General features: G+C 37.8%; 1 protein-coding gene across 1 annotated transcript in view; it reads left to right on the top strand.

The window, feature by feature from the left end:
- Nucleotides 1-16,610, top strand: part of LOC150109953 (coiled-coil domain-containing protein 42 homolog) — a 196,528-nt gene that overhangs the window by 20,754 nt on the left and 159,164 nt on the right. The window lies entirely within an intron of this gene.

Raw genomic sequence — 16,610 nt, 5'->3', positions numbered from 1 at the left:
TTTAACCAAAATATAGAATGATGGTACAACATGACAGAATTTCATGCCAGCTGGGGTGTCACCCAGTTAAACATGTGCTCCCCCATTGTTTTTGCCAGGGAACGTGGGAAAACAGTGAAAAGTCAGCTACTGGAACAAATCCTAAAATGCACCCAAACTCAACATCTACAGAGTTCAAGATCGGTACTATCAACATAAAAAAAGCTTGATTGGCAAAGAAATGGAGCTAGCTGAGGAATTGGATAAGTACCAGATCGACATAATAGGAGTGATTGAAACAAAAAAGGCAAAAAACTGGTGAGATCTTTCTGAGCAGTAAATACAAAACGTTATATTCAGGCAATGACAATCAAGGAAAAAGAAGGAGTAGCTATAGTATTCATCACTAAATACAAGACTAATCTTCTTGAATGACAGGGTCTCAAGTAGAGTGATGCAGGCAAATATCAGAATGGGAAACTGGACAATGAGACTTATTTGTGCCTATGGTTCCCACAGAAGGTTCTACTGAGTTAGAAGTCGAGGAATTTTTTGAGGCTTTAGAGAAAGCAACTGACACAATGAAAAAGGAAAAGTTGGTCCTTGTTGTGGATCTAAATAGCAGAGTAGGAAATGATTGTCAGACATACAAAAATTTTTTGAGAAAATTTGGACAAAGGAGTAAAGCTAATAATAATGGCAAATACCTATTGGATTTCTGTTCAGGACATCGACTGGTTATTACAAACACAATGTTCCAACATAAAAATGTGCACAAATTCACATGGAGAGAAGAGGTAAGAAAGATGAAATGTCTCATTGACTATGTTACTGTTGATAGTGATATTTTCTCCCTGATGCAGGACACCAGAGTGTAGAGAAGATTTGAAATTGGAAGTGATCACCATTTAGTCTTGAGGAGGATAAAATTGAACTTCATAGTGAAAAGAAGAACACATAAGAAAGTTTTAAAGCAAATAAAAGTTGACCAGCTATCAGATGTGAGCTGTATACTAAAATACACTAAGATTATTGAAGAAGAAATGAAAGAGTTTGAGAACAGGAACCAAACCTTGGAGATTCAGTAGCAAGCCTTGAAGAAAACACTGATTGATTCAGCCAGAGAGGCATGCGGTGAGGTTGTCTGTAAGGATAAAAAAATGAGAACTCCATGGTGGACACAGGAAGTTAAAGAGGCGGTGAAGGAAAAGAAGAAAGCATGTCAAAAGTTCCTGTCAAATAAGTCAGCTTGTGCTCTTAGAGAATACAGAGACAAATGTAAGAAAGCTAAACATTGTGTAAAAGTAGCTAAACAAAAGTCATGGGAAGACTTTGGTAAGAACATAGAAAATAAATATCAAGAAGTGGAAACATATTTTGGAGGATGTTGAAGAAACTTAGAAATGGAGGAAAGAGTGCTGTAAAAGAAATTACAGATGATAAAGGTGATATGAAAATGGGAGAAATAGATGTCCTTGAAGTATGGAGTAATTACTTTGAAAAATTGCTAAATGAAACAAGCAGTGATTATCAGCACAGTGGTAAAACACACTCAACAGGAATGCAGTCAGGAATGCATATCTATACTTGCATACATATGACATACAATCAAATGCCTGAGATGTGGAAAGGCAGCTGGAGTAGATTATATTCGACCAGAAATGCTCAAGTATGAAGGTATAAAAGTCTTACAGTGGCTGCACTGCATAGTTCAGAAGGCCTGGACAGAGGGAAGAATTCTGGATGATTCCGGAGCAGAACTCTCATCAGAACACACGCAATTTACAGACAAAAAATACTAGTTGTGGTGGTGGTGATGGACAGTAGATGGCACCGAAGGGGATGAGTGGTAGTAGAGGTTCGGTGTGGTGGTGGAGACGGAGAGTTGTACAGTAGGTGTCCTCCTGCAGTGGTCTTCGGACTCCTTGGAGGTGTCATGAATAATAATAATAATAATATACAGTGTCAATGGGGCATTATATCAAGCAATATTTAGTCTTTATTTGAGTTTTAAGTCAGCAGTTAGAACTGAAGGAAGTACAGGAAGATGGTTTAATGTTAAATCGGGTGTCAGACAAGGATGTACGTTGTCCCCTCTGTTATTCATTATCTATATGGATCACATTGTGAAGGAAAGTGATATATTAAACCTGATATCAAAATTGGAGATGTTAATATCAGCCCTTTGCTTTATGCTGATGATGTTATACTTTTAAATAAATCTGCTACAAGTCTGCAAGATTCCCTGACTAAATTGAATAACTGTTGTTATAGATGTGGTATGAAGATCACAATAATAAGACAAAGACAATGAAATTAGGCAGAAGCATTGAAAATATCAACTACATTGTGAATGGAGAACCTATAGAGCAAGTAAAACATTTCAGCTACTTAGGCACGATTTTTAGTGAAGATGGTAATTTAATTATGGAAATAGACAACAGAATCAACAAAGCTGGTATGGTAGGAAGTCAACTGAATAAATTTGTATGGAATAAGAGAGAAATTAGTCAAAACATTAAATTAGTTGTATACAATACAGTGTGTGCTCAAACCAGTTTTAAATTATGGATCTGAGAGCTGTGTCAGAAGTAAAACACTTGACCAAAGACTAGAAACAGATATGACATCTGTTCATGCCCCTAATCTTTCCTGAGAAAGATTAGGGGCATGAACAGATGGCATCAATGGCAATTTCATATTAAAAACAAGGATATTAGGAAAGAACCTGACATTGTCACCTTCCAAGAATGCATTAGCAGAGCAAACTCAGGTGGTATGTTCACTTAAACAGAATGGGAGAGGTAAGATTAGCAAAAAAGTGTTCTCACCATTTATCAGGGAAAAGACCCAGTAGAAGACCATGATTATAGGTTGATTAATACAGTAAAAAGTGCCTTAGATGATAGAAATATAAGATATGCCGGCCTGGTTGGCTGAGTGGTTAGCGTATCCACTCTCCAGCCAAAAGGCTGCGGGTTTGAATCCCGCTATGGGCTTGGATGTTTGTAATGGTCTGTGAAAATATTAGTGCTGGTAATCAGCAGTAGATGGTGTTGGTGGAAACAGAGAGTTGTAGAATAGGTGCCCTCCCTCGATGAGTCTTTGAACTCCCTGGATGTGTTACGTAATAATAATGTAAGACATGATAATGTTGGATAATGTTTCTTCCAAATCAGTCTGTTACCTTGACAGGTAACAGACTGATTTGGAGGAAAATTGTAGATAGGAAGTTAGTAATAATGTAAGTTTTTCATATGATATCATGTACATCTCCCTCCCCTTGAGGGTACATGTCAGGAATTTGATGATGATGATGATGTCTTTTGCTCACAGAGCCAGTTTCTTTTCATTCTCAGACTTTGTTTTACGTACAACATTTGTAAGTATTCTAGCTATAACTTTCAAAACGGACATCATTCTTATGCACCCGGTATGCCTTCCACATCATCCTTTTCTTACGAATCTCTTGCTTTATATGATTACTCATCCATTTGACTCCTACCCTATTTATTCTTCAAACTCTCGGGACACATTCTGATATCGTACCATTTAAGTATTGTTTAAATGCTTCCCATGCACTGTCGATATTCTTCCCATCCAGCAACCAATCCCATTCCACTGATCTCAGTATACTCCTCAGTTAGTCATAATTTCCTGCTTTGTAGTTCAGCATGTAACCCTTTCTGAATGGAACATTCATAAACTTAGTCACTTCTTAAGTGAGTACCCATGATCACTGTCACCAACTGGAGGCAGAATAGTTACGTCTTTAACTGAAATGCCCTCTGACACTATAATCAAATCCAATACTCTTTGACCTTGAGTTCTCTATGTCACATACTACCTGAGAAAGTTGGCCTGCATCAGCTCAATAAACGCATTTTCATTCTTTTCATGAGATTCTACTGCTACCCAATCAATATTTGGATAATTAAAGTCTCCCCTTATGATTGCTCATTTTGTGCTCATCTTTTCTATTTGGCGATGCATTTTTTTCATCACTAGCAACAGATCCACCAGGTCTGTAACAACACCCCACTATGGAATTGATCTTGTTGGATTTCACCTCACACCAGATGACTTCAAACTCATTGCCACATGAAATACTGTTAGTAGAAGTACTGCAATCATACGTCTCAACTCCAACTGGATTTAAGTCATCCGATATCATTAGCAGCATGCCCCCTCCTCTCCTATCCTTCTATCCTTTCTAATAATAGTGTGTCCATTACACTCGATACCAGTTAGTACATCTGAATCTGATAGCCACTCATTAATGCCTGCAATCTGACGTCCCAACATATTGACCAAGCAACAAACTCTAGCCCATTTGTTTCTGATACTCCTATCATTTGTGTAACATAATAATCTATCTGTATATACATACATATACAGGGTGTTCGGGATAAATTTGACATATTTATAATTAATTATATTTTTCCGTAAGTTACATGTATTAACACACACTTCTCTTCATTTAAAAGTTTGGACCCTTCTTCATTCATATACAAGATGTCAGAAAGGATGGATAGCTGGAACCCACCTGAATCATGGAAGAGAATAACTTGTATCATGATGATTCGTGCCCGCCATCAAAATAAGGATATTACGACTGCTGCCCAATGCTCCCTGAATACAGTAAAAACAATCAGGCATGAACTAGAGACTTGCAATGGTGACTACGAGGATGTAGCAAGAAGAAAGATCCCTAGCAGACGATCTGATTGCGTTCGTACAGCAGAATTCCTCGCAAATCTGCAGGAACAGGTGTTGAAGAACCCTGGCATTGGAATTCGGGCTTTGTTCGTGGAGTTGCTAACTGTAGTCAAGCCCTGGATAACAAGGGTAGCCAATGGTAGGCCGTATGTATGGCAGCAGGATTCGGCCCCTTGCCACACCTCTGGGAAAAGTCAAAAATGGTTGTCTGAAAATTTCTACGACTTCACCAGTCCAAATGTTTGGCCTCCAAACTCCCCAGACCTTAACCCCATGGATTATTTTGTATGGGGCGCAGTTGAAAAAGACACCAATCGCACTTCCAGTAATACAAAAGCCCAGTTAATGGATAAAATTAAAACAGTTTTTGCGGCCCTTCCCAGGGAGACTGTAGCATCAGCTTGTTCGAGGTTCCGAAGCAGAATTGAAGCTGTGATCGATGCTAATGGTGGTTATTTTGAGTAAATCTTGTTGATAGTATTGTAATTAACTCTGCCTGTAATGTTTTTTTGTCAATTCATTAAATTTAATAGATACAAAGAAGATTTTCTTTTTCCTTACGAAACTGTCAAATTTATCCCGAACACCCTGTATATAAACTGATTACCTTGATGGACCTATGATTGTAATCAGGAATTCTCCATGACTGCAGGTTGTAAAGAGTCCAGCTATTCCTGTCCTAGGCCTTGTTTTCTCCATTTTCTTCCGACTTTCTTAATCATTGGGTCTTCCCACCTTAAGGCCAGTCTTCCAGGTTTCCTTTTGGTATCTCTTCGATACCAGTTTGTTACTCTGACTGTCGATCTGTTGTCTCTCATTTTGGCAAAATGTCCTGCCAATCTTCTTTTGCTGTTGTAGATTGCTTTTATTACATCTTTGAGTCCGGACTGCTTCCTGATTTCTGTGTGTGTGTGTGTGTGTGTGTATATGTGTGTGTCTTACTTGATCTATTTTATTTACATTGCGCATTCTTCTTTCTGTTTCATGTTGAGCTGTTATTAGGCTTTGTTCTTCTTTTAAAGTTGTGTTCCATGTTTCACTGCCATAAGTTAATGCGTAAGAAGTGACTATTTAAAAAATGGACTCTTATTTCTATATCTATGTTTTGGTTGGTAATTTTGACTCTATTTTATTGAAGGCTATCCAAGCAGCTCTTTTTCTACTTGCTATTTCATTTGTTATTCATTTTTATGGACTGGCCGAGATAGATGTAATCTTCAACCGTTTCGATGGGATTCTAGAGTGATTGTATAATCTTTACAGTATTTGTTTTTCATCCATCTTGTTTTGTCTGGATGTATTTCTATCCAATTTTTTGGCAGTTTTGGCTTATGTTATTCAGTGTTGATTCTAAGAAATTGGGTGAGTGAGATATTAATACCACATCATCAGCAAATAATAGGATATTTAATATTTCACCATCTGCGCAGTTAACCTAGTTAGTGGTGCACTTCGCAACTATATGCCTGGGGAAGGAGTGTCCTAGTTTGATTCCTGTTGCAGACATGAGGAGTTCAAGGATCTTCCTCAGCCATAGCCAAGTTAGCCGGTCTTGGGCACAGGCAGTAGGTTTTTTCCCCCAGTTTAGTTGGGGTTTCTTTCATCCTGCAAGCAGACAAACCGGCCCCATGAACACACACACACGGACTACAGTCATGAATACCTCCAATAGGGATGCAGCAGAGGAGTGCCATGCTGGCTGCATTATTTCACCGTGACTCCTCATTAGGAGGAGACCCAACCCATCTGAAGTAGATGAAAGGGAGAGGTAGATAGAACTTTTCACCATCAATGTTTATTCCACCTTTCATGTCAGTTTTTCGAATGATGCTGTCCAGAGTAGATGCGAAGAGATTAGGTGATAAGACATTGCCCTGATATACTCCTCTACTTAAGTTAATTTTAATTGGGTGATTGAAAAGGGTGATATTTGTTGTGCCTTCTTTGTAGATATCTTTTATGAGTTGGATGTATGCTTTTTCTATGCCTTGTTCTATTAAAGTTTGGAATACTGTGTTATGTTCAACAGTGTCTAATGCCGTTTTTAAAATCTATAAAAAGAAGACAAAATGAAATCTGGTATTCTCTGCATCTTTCTGTTAGCTGAGTAATAGTTTGAATGTGATCTATTGTCGAAAAGCCTTTTTTGAATCCAGCCTGTTCTTTGCAGCTATTTTCATTGATGGAGGTTTGTATTCTGTTTAGGATAACTCTGGCGAATATTTTATATGTGTGCGCTAATAGACAGATGAGTCTGTAGTTACTGATGTCTTCTTTATTACCTTTTTTATGCAGAATTATGGTTTTTGATATTTTCCATTCAGTAGGTACTTTGCTTAATTGTATAAATGAGGTAAATCTTTCTGCTAGAACTTGAAAGAGTACTTGTCCACCCATTTTTAATTCATTAGATTTTATACCATCAATTCCTGGTGATCGGTCTTTTTCATATGGCGGATAGCCATTTTTACTTCTTCAAGTAGGACAGATGGTATTTCCAAATTTTCGCCTGGTACTGGAGCTGTGATTACTTGTTTAGATGAGTAAAGGTTTTCATAAAACAATTTTATTATTTTTTCCATTTCACCTCTGTTTGTGTGTCTGTTTCCTTGATTGTTTATGAAGGTTGACGGTAGTGGTTGCTTTAGATTTATTTCTTTTTTCTACTTTTTTTTAGGCTACTGCAGAGCCTAGCTGCTTCTGCCAATTAAATGGCAGAAGATAATTTTATATTCTAAATGATCTTTTCTTGTATCTTTCAGTATTCTTCTTTTCTTCAATAGTTATCTCATTCTTGCTGATAGGCGTTCCCGGATCTTAGGAGGAAGTTCATAGGAGGTTCTTTCTTTGCAGTTCATTAACTGATTATTAAAGTTTGTTAAATCTTCGTCGATGTCATTTTTTCATTTCCAGTCGATTTCTTCTACATTTTTTCTAAATTCTTCTGGGTTTATCTGTTTTGAGCATTTTTTATGTTTGGACTGTGTTCGTATGCATTCTTCATTTTTTCTATGTATTTTGAGGGTGGCTCTTATTGGACGGTGGTCTGAATGAATGTCGCAGTGTTTTCCCAATGACTTCGACATTTTTTATTATTGTTTTGCAATCTGTTAGAATGTAATCAATTTAATTTCTTGTCTCTCCATTTGGAGATTGCCAAGTCCATCTTTTTCCAGTTCTCTTTTTAAAAAAACTATTCATAATGTACAGCCTTTCTGCTTCTACAAATTCTGCCAGGAGTTCACCTCGTTCATTTCTTTCTCCTTTCCCCCATGGTCCAATGTATTTTTCTTCAGTAAATTCTGTACCAATCTTTGCATTGAAATTCCCACACACTATTGTGTATGTTGTTTTTTTCTGTAATGCTTCTTGTAGGCATTCATAGAAGTTTTCTATTTCTTCTTTTTCAGCTATTGAGGTGGGTGCATAGGCTAATATTATTTTTATTGTTACTGATTCTCCTATTTTTAATTTTAGTGTTCCTAGTCGTTCAGAATGATTGTGCAAGAAATAATATTTTTAGTTAACTTTTCATTTATGATGAAGCCAACTCCTCCCAGGAAAATCGGAAAATCTGGTTGCCATTGTTCCATTTTGCTGTTAATTCAGAGCTTCTTCGGGTTTCACAAATAGCTAGGACATCAAACTTTACATTTTGCAGTTCTTGAAACCGGAAATCAACATGAGAGTTGGAAGACAGAGTTTGAGTGTTGAAAGAACCAATAAATAGGGTCTAATTTCCAGATGGTGGTCTACCTTCCTTGACAAGATTCTTAGCACCCCCCCCCCCACGCCTGCTCTTGCAGATTTTTCACCACCACCATCATCACCACCTTGGTGGGATTGCAAAGAGACATGCAGGACTGGGGACCTTTTTCTTCTTCTACTTGCTGGCATCTTTACAGTGGTCTAAAGCACTTCTTCTGACCATGGTTCTGAAGTATGCCTTTGGTCCAGGGCTCTTTATTTGTTATTCAGAGCTGCTCACTTGGGCTTCTCTCATCCTCAAAATCCTTAGCCAATCCATGGTATGGATGAGCTCCCCCCCCACAAGATATAAACTGATAAAATAGAAAAAAAAATCCTTAGCCCATCAATGGTACGAAATGTACTATAGGTACAAAATTTACCTATACAAAGGTACTTATCTGTTGAGGTTTGTAGGCCACCAAGTCTAATTAAGAGATAGAAAGGGACAATGTGATAAAAACAATCCAGGTCTCACTAATGCCTAAATCTGAGGCACTAACATATTGACTAAGGCAACAAACCCTACCCCTTTGTTCTGGTACCCCTAGCATTCATGTACAGACATAATGATATGCCTGCATGTGCTTTTGTATGCTCTTTTCTACAGTCTGCATGACACAGTTGGACAACTTGCAGATCTCTGTTCTTCTGTAGTGTGACATCTTTGCACACGTTTGATGGATCCGAAACTGACGAACACAAAGGTGAAATCATTCTCTCCTCGTCAACATTTCTATGATAAAGCCCATTCCTATCATTAACACAATTATATAAAACATTGCTGCTCTTACACTCACATTCTCACCATTCCTCCCTTTATAATTTAGTTTTGCTGATTCTCTGTGTTAGGTCTCATACCAGTTATTAGTTTTTTCAGACTCCTGATACCAAACGCATTCAGTGTAGGCCATCCCACTTATACAAATCCAATCTTCCCTCAAACTCACTCCACACATCCATATACTTAACAATAACTTTGTTTTGCTTACTTGTCTCCATTCTTTTCACAAGAGGTTCCAAGACCTATGACACCTGGGGATAAGTTCTGCTAGTTTTCGTTTTTCCATTGTTTTCTTCTTAAATCCATACCAAATCTGTATACAAAAAATACAGATACAGTATAGTCAGGATATACTTAACAATAACTTCCATTCTTTTCACAAGAGGTACCAAGACCTATGATATGACAGTTCCATGTGTGAGAGAGAGATGAGAGAAAGGAAAGAGTTGATGTGCTTTTTGAAAACTTGAAGGTAGTCATTGGGGGGGGGGGGACAGTGTGGGGAAAAACTGTTCCAAAGAGAAAAGATACAAAGGTATGGGAAATGAAGGCAGAGGATGAGGAGTTGTTTCGATGAGTTTGGAGTTGAACTGTAAATAGGTGTTGACTGGCAGCTGCTCATGTTTGCATATGAGTACAGGAAAGTGGAGGGATTGTAGGGTTCAGTTCAGAGGACCCATGTTGTATCCATGAAAATACCTGTAGAAAAGACATAATGCAGCAACAGAACATCTATGGAAAAGTGACTGCAGGATGGTAGTGAGAAAAGGATAATCAATTAAGTAAACTGCTCCCTTACATATATAGTCAATCATTCTGAGGAAAGTTTTACGTATTATCCTAAATATAGGAATGATATTCTAAAGTTGGGTGGATTTTAGCTTTATAAAATGTCAGAAGTTAGGCAGGAGAGAAGTAATATTTGGAACAGAAAAGAATATCAAGTTTTCTAAAAGACGAAGAAGAAACTATGGACTTGATGTGCTTATATTAGGATAGATTAGATGTGAGAGTTGACCCAAGGAGAGAAAACTGGTCCTGATATTGTTGAAAATGAGAGAGAGAGAGTGATTTTTTTTTTCAGAAATGATACAGGAATGCCTTTAGGCAGCATGAAAATTCACCCAATTAATTTTTTAATCCCACTTGTTGAGCGGAAAGGGGATTGGTTAAAGAAGATCTCGAAGCTCAAGTTACCTGAGCACTACAAAAGGTGGATGGAGAACAAGAATTTAAAACTGGTACGGAAGTTCGACGACGGAAGAAGACGCGACATTTTGACTATGAGAATCACGAAGAAACACCACAATCGCCAGAAGATAAATTTAGAGTGAATGTGTTTTATACACTTATAGACGTTGCAATGTGTTCGTTAATAGAACGTTTTGAACAACTAAAAACATAATATGATAATTTCAATTTCTTGTATAGATTACTACAAATTAATAACTAAATTTTACGAAAACATTGTGACGATTTAGAGATTCTCTTGAAGGACGGCGACAATAAAGACGTAAATGCAATAGAACTATATGACCAGTTATGTGCTTTCTGGGATATTTTTTGGAAGGATAATTTAAATATTCAAAACACTTTCGATATTCTTAATTTTACTGTGTCCAATAATTTATCTTTCCCTAACTTTTCAATTGCTTTAAGAATACTATTAACCTTATCTGTTAGTGTAGCGAGCGGTGAACATTCCTTTTCCAAGTTGAAATTGATTAAAACCTACTTAAGAACAAGTATGCCACAAAAAAAGGCTTGTTAGTTTGGCGTAGCTATTGAAAATGATATATATACGGAATTATACGTTAAGACCATTATTTCTAATTTTGTGAATATGAAATCAAAAACCCTAAAATTTTAATTTAAAAAATTCAAGTATATTTATGTAATTTAATTTATTTTCTGTTATTCTGTAAAGATGTTATTTTTTTGAATACTTATATTAAATGTTCTAATTATTTCTGAATTATTTTCTTATTTTCTCATCTATCTTGAGTTTCTTTTATTTTCCTAAAATATAGTTCCACTTATAAAAAGTATTAAAAATTTTTTACAAGTAACCTGTAAAAATTTTAGTAACTTGTAAAATGAAAAATTTTTTAAACTAGTTCAAATATATTTTAAGTTTAATTAAAATTCATTTTAATTTTGTTAGTGATTCAGGTCGGTGAGAAGGCTATAATCCCTGTATCATTATATTCAACGATTAAAGTGAAGTGGCTTTATCAAAATTTGCTTTAACTTTTGAGAATTTTTTGAATATTCTGGTTTTTAATGATTATCCTGCCTAGCAAACACTCCCGGTTCGTTACATTTAGTGAACCAACATGTGGCTGTTCCGTCAAAATTTATTTAAGAAATTTCAAATAATTAAAATTTTTATTATCGTAAAAGAACCACACATGCCAGGATCGTTACAGGGGCACTTAGATAGAAATTGCATGCAGGTGCCAAAGACCCTAGCGCCAGCTCTGGGTGTGCTATTTAATAAGTTTGGTCTTTTTTTGAATATACCTCGTAAGTGACAGCACCTAGTCCTGGGGTACATCAGCATTAGTTGAGAAATCTGATGAAAGGAAACCATCTACCATAACCTGCAATGAACATTCAGAGAGGAAGCTGACAATCCATTTGCAAAGGGAGAAAGAATAGTGTACGATGGTATCTTGGTTTGAAGGCCACAATTGTTTACATAAGCAATCACACCACCACTACCACCACCACTATCCATCTCAATAATATAGCATCAATTATTATATTAAGGGCACATCAGAAACGATTGCTAAAGTTCTCTCTCTAAATATGATTTCCATGCCACTTTTAAACCACTCATGCATTTAGCTACCTTTACCTGCCCAAAAAACACAAAAATTACCTCCACGATCATCTTTATGACAAATTGGGACTGGCAAATCATGCTCTGGATACTTCACATATGATTAAATGGAAGGCATTGGTTTTACTCAAAAGTCACTATAAGTTCTAAAAAACTATTTTTAGAATCAGCATCTGCTATGAAGTAGTCTTACAACATCAACAAGTATGTTTGCATTAATTTGCCAAAGATATGGGAGACAGTCATTATGAGACTGTATAGTTTGACTTTTCCAAATTAATTTTATGGTTAACTACCCAAAGAGGGTGGGGGTGCCTTTGTTAAGACATTAGTTCTGTGTCATATACAGATTGAATTGTTTCTACTGCTTTAGTGTATGCTTGTCACAGTTGTAATTTGTGTCCTGATGGTGGGTAGAAAACCAGTAAAATGTTTGTAAGTTCAATAAATTAAATTGTGATGTTCTTACAGTTTTAGCAATATGATCATTACAATTTAATTCTCTACACGATATCACTCCCAGATCTCAAAATTTCATCATTAATTGCATGCTCAGCATACCAACCTTTTCATCCAATTATCATAGCAAGAGTTCCTCTCTTCTGTCTTTCACTTCACTTCACTTCTTAGTTTAAATTACTCATTACTTCACCTTACTTTTCACATCACTCATTACGCTTTCTTCTAGCAGCAGTCCCTTTGGTTAACTCACATCACATCCATTTAAATATAACACATCACTTTTGTATAAATCCATCCTTCCCTCAAATGCATTCCACACATTTATAAGCTCCACTCCCTTCTCATTACTGAGCTCTGTCAACATGGGCTTTTGCATTTTATGTATATTAATGCCAGGAGCATTCAGAATAAACAGAAGGAATTTTTGGCATTGGTTGGCTCATCCTGGCCAAAGGTTATTTGCAGTAGTGAGACATGGCTAACAGAAGATAATAATAGTTAGTGGGATAGAATGTGAAGGGGTATAGTGCATTCAGGGAGGATAGAGAGAGAAAAGAGTGGGAGGAGTGTTATTGATGATAGCCGATGAACTGCAAGTCACAGGCCGTCTTTTGGACTCTACTCCTGAATAAACTACTCTTTGATATCTCTCCATCAACCACCCACCTTTCCATCTCACCAACCCTATATCCATTCCCATATGTTGTAGTTTATGGATTAGAATTCCATGTGGTATCCTGTCAAACATCTTTGCCAGGTCCAGCAGTATCACTGTAAACCCATTACCCTTATCCAGTTCAACCGTCACCTTGTTATAAAACTTGAGCAAGTTACTGAGGCATGATCTACCCTTCACAGAGCCATGCTGTCCCCCCATACAGTATCTCATTTTCATCAATCCATTCCTGTATTTTTTCTTTACTATTTTCTCCAAGACCTTGACAATGATTCCTGATGCTGATTGGTCCGTAATTTACAACAGCATTCTTGGAACCTCCTTTATGCAGTGGAACTATTTTTCCCTCTTTCTACCCCCCCCCCCCCTTGGGACTAACTCAGACCCGGGACTCAAATTCCCTTTTCTTTGATATTCCTGCATGTCTATTAATCTTCCAAGTCAAAACCACATGGTCACTCTCTCTCCAAATGGGAGGAGAGATGTCATCTCAGTTATCATTAGCTCTTCTGATGTTATGACCAAATCCTAAACTCTTGACCCTCCTGTTCCCTCTATGATTTTCTGTGCATTTGTCCCTCAATAATTCTAGAAATTCCATTCCCTTGTTACTACATGCATTTTTCTCTTTCCAACTTACTGTTGTAGTTAAAATCTCCCATAACAATCATTCTTCTTGCACTTGCCAAGCTCAACTGCCTAAACATCTGCTGCCCACCCTCTGTGCTCCTTGGCTTGTAGCAACACCCCACTAAATATCCTGTCTTTCCCACCTCTACCTCACACCATATGCTTTCAAAATCATTAGCATCACTGCCTTCCAAAGCTTCCACTCTTAGATGACATAAGTCATCACTTATCATAAGCAGTATTCCACCACCGTGTTTTCCCTTCCTATCCTGCCGAAAAATGCTGTATCCCGCAACTTCTATTCCTGTTATTATATCATCTTCCATCAACCATGTCTCAGAGATCCCAATAATCTTTGGCCAGGCTGATGCTATCAGTACCACCAATTCATCTCCTTTATTCCAGATTCTCCTGGCATTAGTATGCATAAAAATTTCACTGCTTCTATACCTATCATTAACTCCTCCAGATAATGATGATGATGATGATGATGATAATAATAATAATAATAATAATAATAATAATAATAATAATCATAATAATAATAATAATAATAATGTATGTAGAATTATAAGGTGGATGCTAATCTTAGATATCAACTTGGGGCAGTTCCATGTAGGGCGGAATTGGAAAGCCGGGATATCATTAGTGCTTGGGAAATTGTGAAGGAATATTTGTTAGTGGCAATAGTATACTGTATTCCACAAGTGAAGAAGAGGACACAATTTGGTGTAAATTGGATGACAAACAATATCAAATAGGAACTTTAGGTGAAAAGTAGGTTATGGAAGAGGTATAAGGAGAGGGGGTGATGAGCAGATGCATGAAGAATACAAGACTCAGGCCAGGAGAGTGACTAGTGTGGTAAGGAAGGCAAAACTGGAATATGAGAAGAGATTGGCACTAAGATCCAAAGAAAACCCTAGGGAATTTTTTAGCTATGTGGCCAGTAGGAAGAGAAATGATTATGGAAGAATGACATTGTGGGATAAAAATGGGAATATATAATAAATTTAGTTTAATCCTTTATCCAAGTGTGAGCAAACAAAGTTTGCGCCTGAAAGTATCTTCAGGATTGGGGTAAGGTGGTACAACACCAGGACAACTTGTTGCAAAGGTGGAGCAAGATACCAACACTCCTATCTCAGTATCTCCTATAATGCAAAACCCATCTCCTTGCAGATATGTCTAATGTTATGCATTAAAGGATGGGCCACTACCCAGACTAGTTTCGACTTTTATTGAGGTTGAATGGGAGTTCATGCCTTTCATCACTGGCCTCTTTAGATTTAAAAAAAAGTTGTGCTGAGAGTCAGCTTGATAGTGAGAGAGGAGGAGAAAAGATAGAGTGGATAGTAGTAGATAGTTAAAAGAGGCCTCAGTCGATCTACTTGGCCTGACTTAATTGTCAGCACCAAGCAGATCTCCGACATTATCTCCCGCCATCCGTTCTTTTCAGCTTTCCCCGGTCAGTCACCTCTTCAGGTGTCTGCCCGAGGAAAGTGGGAGAAAAACAAATGAAAGAAGCACCACATGAAAAAAGAGGAACTAGTAAATAACATTAAAAATTACATATGACAATTTGTAAGAAACTAGGTAAATTCTGAAATTTCAACCTGAATGACCAGTTTAATACCGAGAAGAGCGGGGGCAGTGCCTGGCCTGGGTGATGCAGCCCACAAGGAGCTGCACCGCCTCGGTGTAAGCCTTCGCAGCCCAGGTTCTCAGGATACCCCCTCCTGTGTGGAATAGACAGACCTTTTTTACAACAAAAATTCTAATCTGAAAGAGGACAAAAAGAAGAAAAAACAAACCAGAATTTTTTTTTTTTTCCCCCCTCTGGCAAATCGATACTAGGAGTCGACTGACTTGTTAGGCGAGGTTTAAATCCTCCTGCTGTCTATTGTTGTGGGTTTTAATGATGAGATCTGCTAATTTGTCTCCATGGACGTGGTTTAGCATGTAGAGGCCTCTGTGCAGTGCTAATCCCACGTCGTCCTCTGCATCGATAAGACCAATGATCTTTTCAGGAGTGATTTCATCTATATTATCGACAAACACGTCGTTCCATTCTGCACTGACAACTCTTGGCCCGTTTTGTCCTGTGAGTATCAGTTGAATGTCTCCGAATGTTTCTATAGCTTTTCTTAGTCTCGCCGCCTCCTCTGGGAAATCTTTTAAGAGATGCAATATAGGTGCATTGGCCTTTGCGTGAGGGGAACTTTGTGGGTTCTGAAGTTGACTTTATATTTCCAACTTGTGCTGGACTTCCTTGTTTCGATTTTTTAATATTTACTTCTTCAGGGCTGGCTGGCCTCTTTTCTGTGGTTTCTGCATTGTTGATTTCCATATCTACTGCCTCCGTGTCCTCGTCTATTGTGACTGCAGTGATAGTTCCATTTTGTTGGTGCTGCTGGTTATTTTTGGTTGCTACGTCTGTAGTGGCGGTTTGATCGGTGGCCAGTTCCTCCTGCCCTTCATCTCTCCTGGTTGCAGGCTTCTCTACTGGTGTACTTGGCAGTGTTTCGGAGGTGGCGGCATGATTCTTTGTTGTTCCCTCATGCGCGGCCTTCAGGGTGGGGAAATCATTCGGTTCTGCGCCAATAACATTTTGGGCTGTTGTTTCCGTGTTGGGCGTAATAGTGCCTCCCAATTTTTCGGCCAGATTTCTGTCCGGACAGGTGTCTATTTTATGGCCGTTAATGCCGCATTTTAGGCATGCCGATTGGCACTGTGCTAGTGTATGACCCGCTATTAGGCAGTTCTTA

The sequence above is a fragment of the Typopeltis vanoorti genome, chromosome 1 (assembly GCF_054136105.1).
Source record: "Typopeltis vanoorti isolate ZY-2024b chromosome 1, IOZ_Tvanoo_1.0, whole genome shotgun sequence".
Taxonomy (NCBI): domain Eukaryota; kingdom Metazoa; phylum Arthropoda; class Arachnida; order Uropygi; family Thelyphonidae; genus Typopeltis; species Typopeltis vanoorti.
This window is presented reverse-complemented; position numbering and strand designations above follow the sequence as displayed.